This window comes from Nylanderia fulva, unplaced genomic scaffold (genome assembly GCF_048542155.1).
Source record: "Nylanderia fulva isolate GAGA-0341 unplaced genomic scaffold, ASM4854215v1 Scaffold79, whole genome shotgun sequence".
In the NCBI taxonomy this organism is placed as follows: Eukaryota; Metazoa; Arthropoda; class Insecta; order Hymenoptera; family Formicidae; genus Nylanderia; species Nylanderia fulva.
Genome location: NW_028190905.1, coordinates 336864 through 344073, shown reverse-complemented (window position 1 = coordinate 344073; position 7210 = coordinate 336864). Strand labels below are relative to the sequence as shown.

Here is a 7210-nt window from a genome sequence, read left to right as displayed (position 1 = left end):
ATTCGGAATAATTGAGTATCTTCGGCTTTTATAAACTCATCAGACAACTATTATATACTTTTAATAAACAGTAAAATTGCTGTTTTTTAATTAAACGCAAACGTCAAACGGACGTTCTTGTGGTGGCATAACCGAACTGTTTTCGAACAGTAAAACAGAACAGGTTCGATCGTTTACCGAACGTTCTCTCGTCATTCGTGTGCTGGTAGGGACAAGGACAAAAACATCTATAACAATAATAATAATGTCGTCTACAAAATTAATTGTAAAGACTGTGAGATTTCTTATGTGGGGTAAACCAAAAGACAATTACGTACTAAATTAAAAGAATATACTAATAACATAAAATTTGATTCTTCCAAGCATTCGGTGATCTCAGAACATATTATAAATAAAAAAACATGTTTTTGATTGGGATAACGTTAAAATACTTGATATTGAGTCGAATTAAAAGACTTAAAAGACTTATCTCGGAGATGATACACATAAAGGAACAAAAGCATGGTATAAATAATAATACAGACACTGAATTGCTTGACAACGCTTATACTTTGGCATTCTAGAAGAAATAGCAAATTTTTAAATTTATTAAAATGTTTATGTTTGCGCTTTGTCTACTATATTTTTTAAAAAAAAGGTAAAAAAAGGGCGCCAAGTTTACGCGTCATGTGTTAAAGTGTTTTATAAAAAAAATAAAACTTTTATGTTGTAAAATTAATTTTATAAAAAATATAAAACTTTTATGTTGTAAAATTAATTTTATAAAAAATATAAAACTTTTATGTTGTAAAATTAATTTTATAAAAAATATAAAACTTTTATGTTGTAAAATTAATTTATAAAAAATATAAAACTTTTATGTTGTAAAATTAATTTTATAAAAAATATAAAACTTTTATGTTGTAAAATTAATTTTATAAAAAATATAAAACTTTTATGTTGTAAAATTAATTTTATAAAAAATATAAAACTTTTATGTTGTAAAATTAATTTATAAAAAATATAAAACTTTTATGTTGTAAAATTAATTTTATAAAAAATATAAAACTTTTATGTTGTAAAATTAATATTTCTAAAAAAAAAAAATGATATCTAAAAGTTGCGCCAAATGAATAAATATTTATAAAAAAAATTGAAAATTAGAAACTTATGCAAAAATTAAAAAATTAATACAAAATTAAAAAAATTAAAAAATTTTAAAATAATAACTGTGAGACGACCCAACTGGCTTAAATTTATTATTATTATTAATTCGATGTCATATACAATAAAAGACAACGTTTCGAGTAAGTTTAGGTCCTTATCTCAAGTCTTACAAATTCTTTAATACAATATATAATTGAGTTTTTACATTATACACATTTCTATATAAGTACTGTGTCAAGTAAAACGTTCCGTATGGATGGTAAAGGCGAACGTAAAAAATTTTAGTTAAAAAAACTTGGCGCTGCTAAATTAAACAATGTGCTAATAATATTAACGTACTCTGTATGTACATTTATGTTTCAGTTTATTTATTTATTTATTTATTTATTTCCAGTTATTATAATGATGTAATTTTTTAAGTAAATTACAATATAAAAGTTTTATATTTTTTATAAATTAATTTTACAACATAAAAGTTTTATATTTTTTCTAAAATTAATTTTACAACATAAAAGTTTTATATTTTTTATAAAATTAATTTTACAACACATAAAAGTTTTATTTTTTTTATAAAACACTTTAACACATGACGCGTAAACTTGGCGCCCTTTTTTTACCTTTTTTTTAAAAAAGGTATTTTTTTATGGATATCATTCCTTTTTGTAGTACATATCATATATTTTTTATAATTTAAAATAAGAAAGCAAAGAATCCGCCATCATCCTCGTCATTATTTCATATGCTATATATATTATTTATTAGCCATCTTTTGTAAAAATATTATATAAATATTTTTAGCACCTCTAGGCCACTGTTTTTTTTTAATTAGCGCATCATCAACTTCGACCCAAATGTTAGATACTCCTTCTCTACACATACTTATATAATGACCTTTATCAATACACGAATCATGATAAAATATAGCACTCATCGTCTTATATAACTGTCCAGCTATTAATACTTTATTTGTTGGAACAGCACATAGATTTAATTTTTGTGTTGCTTTCATTAATTTATCATTTTGTGAAAATACTGTTAAATGAATTACAACTATCTCTTTTGCCAATGATATTTCATTTTTAAATATTATATCATTTCCAATACAACGTTCACATGATTCATTGTGTGATTCTTTCCAGTGTGAAGTCGTAACATTTAATAAATCATTTAGATTATAACTTTTCTTTTTCAAATTATTAATAGGAATTGAAATAGCAATATTCTTTTCAACAGTAATTTTAGTATTACCACAAATTTTGCATCGTTTAGTAGAAGTAACTTGATGTTCTATTAAATTTCTTATACAATCATATTTTTCGCAAAGAGTCGTAAGAAAATGGAATGCATTTCGTTTTGCGGTGTTCGAAAAATATTCTCCTAAACATTGTCGTACTGTAAATGTATTTAAATTAGACATTCCATATTCATATCGATGCATTAATATACGTAAAACATCTGATTTATCGCAATTAAATAATTGTTGCTTAATGACATTTAAATGTAATAAACATTGTAATACTGCATTTGCATAGCATGAAACTTTGTCTGTATTTTGGAAACCACGTATGATCTAAGCAATATTTCGTCGAACTGTTTGATCTGAACTTGATTTTTGAACAGAAGTAATTATTTTTGGTAACGCCCATAAAACATCTTTTACTTTACGATAGCGTTCTTTTGTCATAGTAATCATTTCTGCATTTTGATTGTGTATCTGTTTTAAACGATTATATTCAATAATAGCTTTTTCGCTAGCTTTTACTGATGAAGGATCGAAGTTAATTAAATGTAATCCTTCTAGAGATATTAATCGCGATAATGCAACACACATAAGTTTGGCCACAATTAAACACAGAATTGCCAATATCTATAATAGCATTTTGCAAACTCAATCCTTGGCTTTTATGTATAATGATGCCGTAACTCAAACATATTAGGAATTGTTTTCTGACAACGTACGCTCTATCTACTACTTCAAATTTAACACTTACTCTTTTAATGAAATATTCTAAACCTGATGATAAAAGAAGTTTAATTTTTTCTACCTGACCATTATTATCTCGTACAATTGAAATTACTTTAGCAATTGTATCATTTACAAGACCCAAACTAACATCAACATTACGCCGTATCATAATTTTTGCTCCAATTTTAATTATGATTTTTTTCGAAAGCCCAGCTGTTTTTGAATTATCATCATCATTATTTGATAATACTTTTAATACTTTTTTTTTTAGATATGGAACACAATTAATCGTGTCTTCAGCAATTAATAATATTTCTTTTGAAACAATACGACTTAACATTGCATTATTAAGAATATCACACATATTACAAGTAGGCAATAAACAAACAGTGTCTGATGTTAAATTATTATTAATAAAATCACATAACTCATTTAATCTAGATTTGAAAGATTCACCTTTAAAAGATATTTTTCTACTTTCTAAAATTTTACAATCTGATTTTGTTACTAATCCAATACGAATTCGCGACAATAACTCACGGTAAGAATTATCGCCTTGTTGACGCATATTAATTGTCAATTCTTCGTAGTTAAATAATGTAGTCCATAAATTAATAGCATTTAAGGAACCAAGATGTTTGGCAATTTTTTCATTTGATAAATGCATAAAGATAGGCTCTTCGTGTACGGGAGGTAATTGAAGTAAGTCTCCGAATAAAAGAATATGCTTTCGACCAAACCAACCATCATCGTAATCACTAGTGTCAAATATTTCAGATAATCGAAGATGTATATACATTAAAGTCAAATTAGATATCATTGACACTTCATCGATTACAAAAAGAATAACATCTTTAAGATTTGCTCGTAAAAGTTTTAATACATGATCAGATAGTTGTTTATATTTAGGGGTATGACCATGTTCAACTGGTAATTGAAGCAATCTATGAATTGTCAATCCATCTACATTAAATGCTGCAATACCAGTAGGTGCTGCTACAGCAGTATCTTTGTTGAGATTTTGTTTTATCCAACATTTAATAGTCTTGATTAAGAAACTTTTTCCAGTACCACCTTCTCCGGTAACATATAATCGTAATACCGATTTATCAGATTCTATAGTATTAATAACTTTATTGAATACTCGTTTTTGATCCATATTTAATTTTTCTATCATTTCAGATACATCAATTTCTCTAATTTCTTTATTACCAAGCTCTTTAAAATCTTGCATTGCTTCACCAGCCTTTATATTTTGAACACCAATTGGATTTTCAGGATCATCCTGAGACTGTTGTTTTTCTAAATTGTCATCTAGATATTGTTGAATTAACTGTTTTGCAGTTTCAAATGCTTTTTGCAATTCTTTTAATCTTTCATGATATTGCAATGCTTCTACAAGATGCAGTTTTATTTTATGAAATGATTCAGCATAAGTACTGCATTCATTTCTAAGATCTTCTAATTTTCGCCATGGTTTAAACATCAGCAATAATGCAAAGAAATAATTTTCCGGATGTGTATTAATATCATTTCTATAATGATTTATAAGATATCCACGTTGTCGCCGTTTAAGATAATAACCATTACTCATTTTATAATATTCAATATCTTCATTTTTCGGTTTGATTTTCGAAATATCGTACCACTGTGCAAATTCATAAAGAGACATATTTTCTAATTTATTTGGTCTATGTGGATAATGATTATCTATCATAGATGGATAAAATATATCTATAGATCCAGCATCAAGAGCTTCAATTTCTTTGGAGCTTTTTAATTTTCTATATCGTATTTGATTAACATCTAACCATTTGATAGTTGTATTTCGATCAGTTCCATATAAAGAAATACCTAGCAATGTATCAGCAGCTTCAAGAGCTCCACATTCTCTATTATTTGTAAATCGCAAAGCAATATTCCAAAGATAACTCGCTAATGATTTATTTTCATTCTTACTAAGGATAGTATCAGACAGTTCACTTTTTCCCGCTTTATTAATATATTTAGTAATGTACCAGGTAAGCAGCGATGATTTTTCACCAATAAATTGTATATCCATATTACCTTCCCATGCAGTAAGAATAACAGGATTATAATCATTTATATTAACTTCATTATCCATTCGAGGAAGATCATAAAGTCTACTTTTATGTTTTAATTGTTTTCTACCGGCTATCGAAGTTGCCACATCTCTCATATTTAAAGTTTCAGTAACGGGTCGAGGAAATCCAAAACGACACCGACGAATAACTTTACGTCCTACTTTTTTAGAACGAAGACAATAATTGTTATGTATATGTTGCTGATGCGTTTTAACACGTCTGTACAATAATGGCAAAATATTTGCATCTGGCATTTTGCAACTTATATATTGTAAGATAAATTTGGAGACTTCTTCAATAGTAGATTCACCGAAAATAGGTGCATTTTTAATCCAAATTAATATGTGAAAATGTATTCCTCTACCTTGATATTCTCGTCGCCAGAAATAGTGCGTTACTTCTCCAATTGGATGATCTTTAGAGTTAATAAAGTCAAGCATTGCTCTAAATTTATTATCGAGAAACCTAGATGTTGATACAGGATCTTTAGCAACAAGTACGTTAACACATAAGGAAGTATCATGCCATCCATTTACTTCACGAATATATTCACCTAAATCTTCCCATAACCATTCACTCGGACTTAGTGTTATAAACCATGTCGCAGGCCCATAATGCTGCGTCATACAATTTAAATCACTTCTCGGTTTACGCCAATATTGCTCCGTATTTCGAAGTGTCGAAAATATTGTACTCAGATTAGATTCCAACAATTCTTTCGACATTGCATCTAAATATTCTGCAGCTATATAACAAACTCGCGGATTAGTTACATTCATTTTATGAAAAATTCCACGACTTAATTGACGCATATTTGCATCGTTTAACAAATAAAATAAATATTTTTGATTTAATCTATATTGTGGATGTTTAGATGTCAAACGACATTTAATAAATTCATGATCATGAAGTTTAACTTGTCTAATCTCACGTTGTCCATTAATACCAAAAGGGTATACATCTGAAAAACACATTAAATCTAAACATTTTTCACGATTATCTAAAGGCAGATCTTTAATTTTTAACATTTGATATAAACTTGTCAAAGTTTTATTTGCTTTTTTTTCATATAAGGGATAGATAGAATATTGTTCGTAATAGCCATTACTTTCATCAGTAACTTGAGTTAATATTGCTTTTTGTTGTTCTAATAAATCTTCCATATCATTTTTTGTCTCTTTTATCGAATTATTTGATAATTCATAGTTGTCATCCAATATTGCTTCTGTATCATTTTCTGTCTCTTCCACTTGGAATACTAAATTTTCTAACTTTTCCAAATCTAACTCATTATGATTAATTGGCAATATAATGTGAGAGTATAAAGCATTGTTGCGCTTTAATCACGTTAAAGCATCAAATATTTTTTTAATATTAACCATCTCTTCCCAATAATCTTTGATTTTATCGGAACACCTCTAACACCGGAACTAATATATATAATTCATGATTAATATTTATTGGATCAGTATTATGACATAATTTATTCAATGTCTCCTGTAACGGAAGTGGTAAATGAAACGTTCTACCTTTAACTTTTTGTATCATTTGCCTATGAGGCAACTTTCTATTCATAACAGTTTCCATTTTAAGAACAGTTTGAAATGCTTTAGCTCTTTGTATAAGAATTTTTTCAAATGTGTTAAGAAATAATATTATTTCGGGACACAACATTTGTGATGAGATTATTCAAGATGCAATATGCAGGTAATAGACCTTTACGAAATTTGCCTGCACAATAATTACATATATATTCTGCATTAATTTTGTGTTGTTGAATATGTGCCATTAAATCTCTCCAAATTTGATTGTCTATTTGTGCTTGAATATTACTAACTTTAAACAAACTTCTTTGATAACACAATCTTTCACATGATACGCAAATATGCCGTAGTGTGTCTTCAGAACGTTTAGTTAAAGCTTTAAATGCTTCATGATATTTAGAAAAAATATCATCACTCAGAATTGTATCTGTCTGTTGATGTTTGTACAT

General features: G+C 27.2%; 1 pseudogene; it reads right to left on the bottom strand.

Moving 5' to 3' along the window:
- Positions 1–1897: 1897 nt before the first annotated feature.
- On the bottom strand, positions 1898–7210 carry LOC114938866 (uncharacterized; annotated as a pseudogene).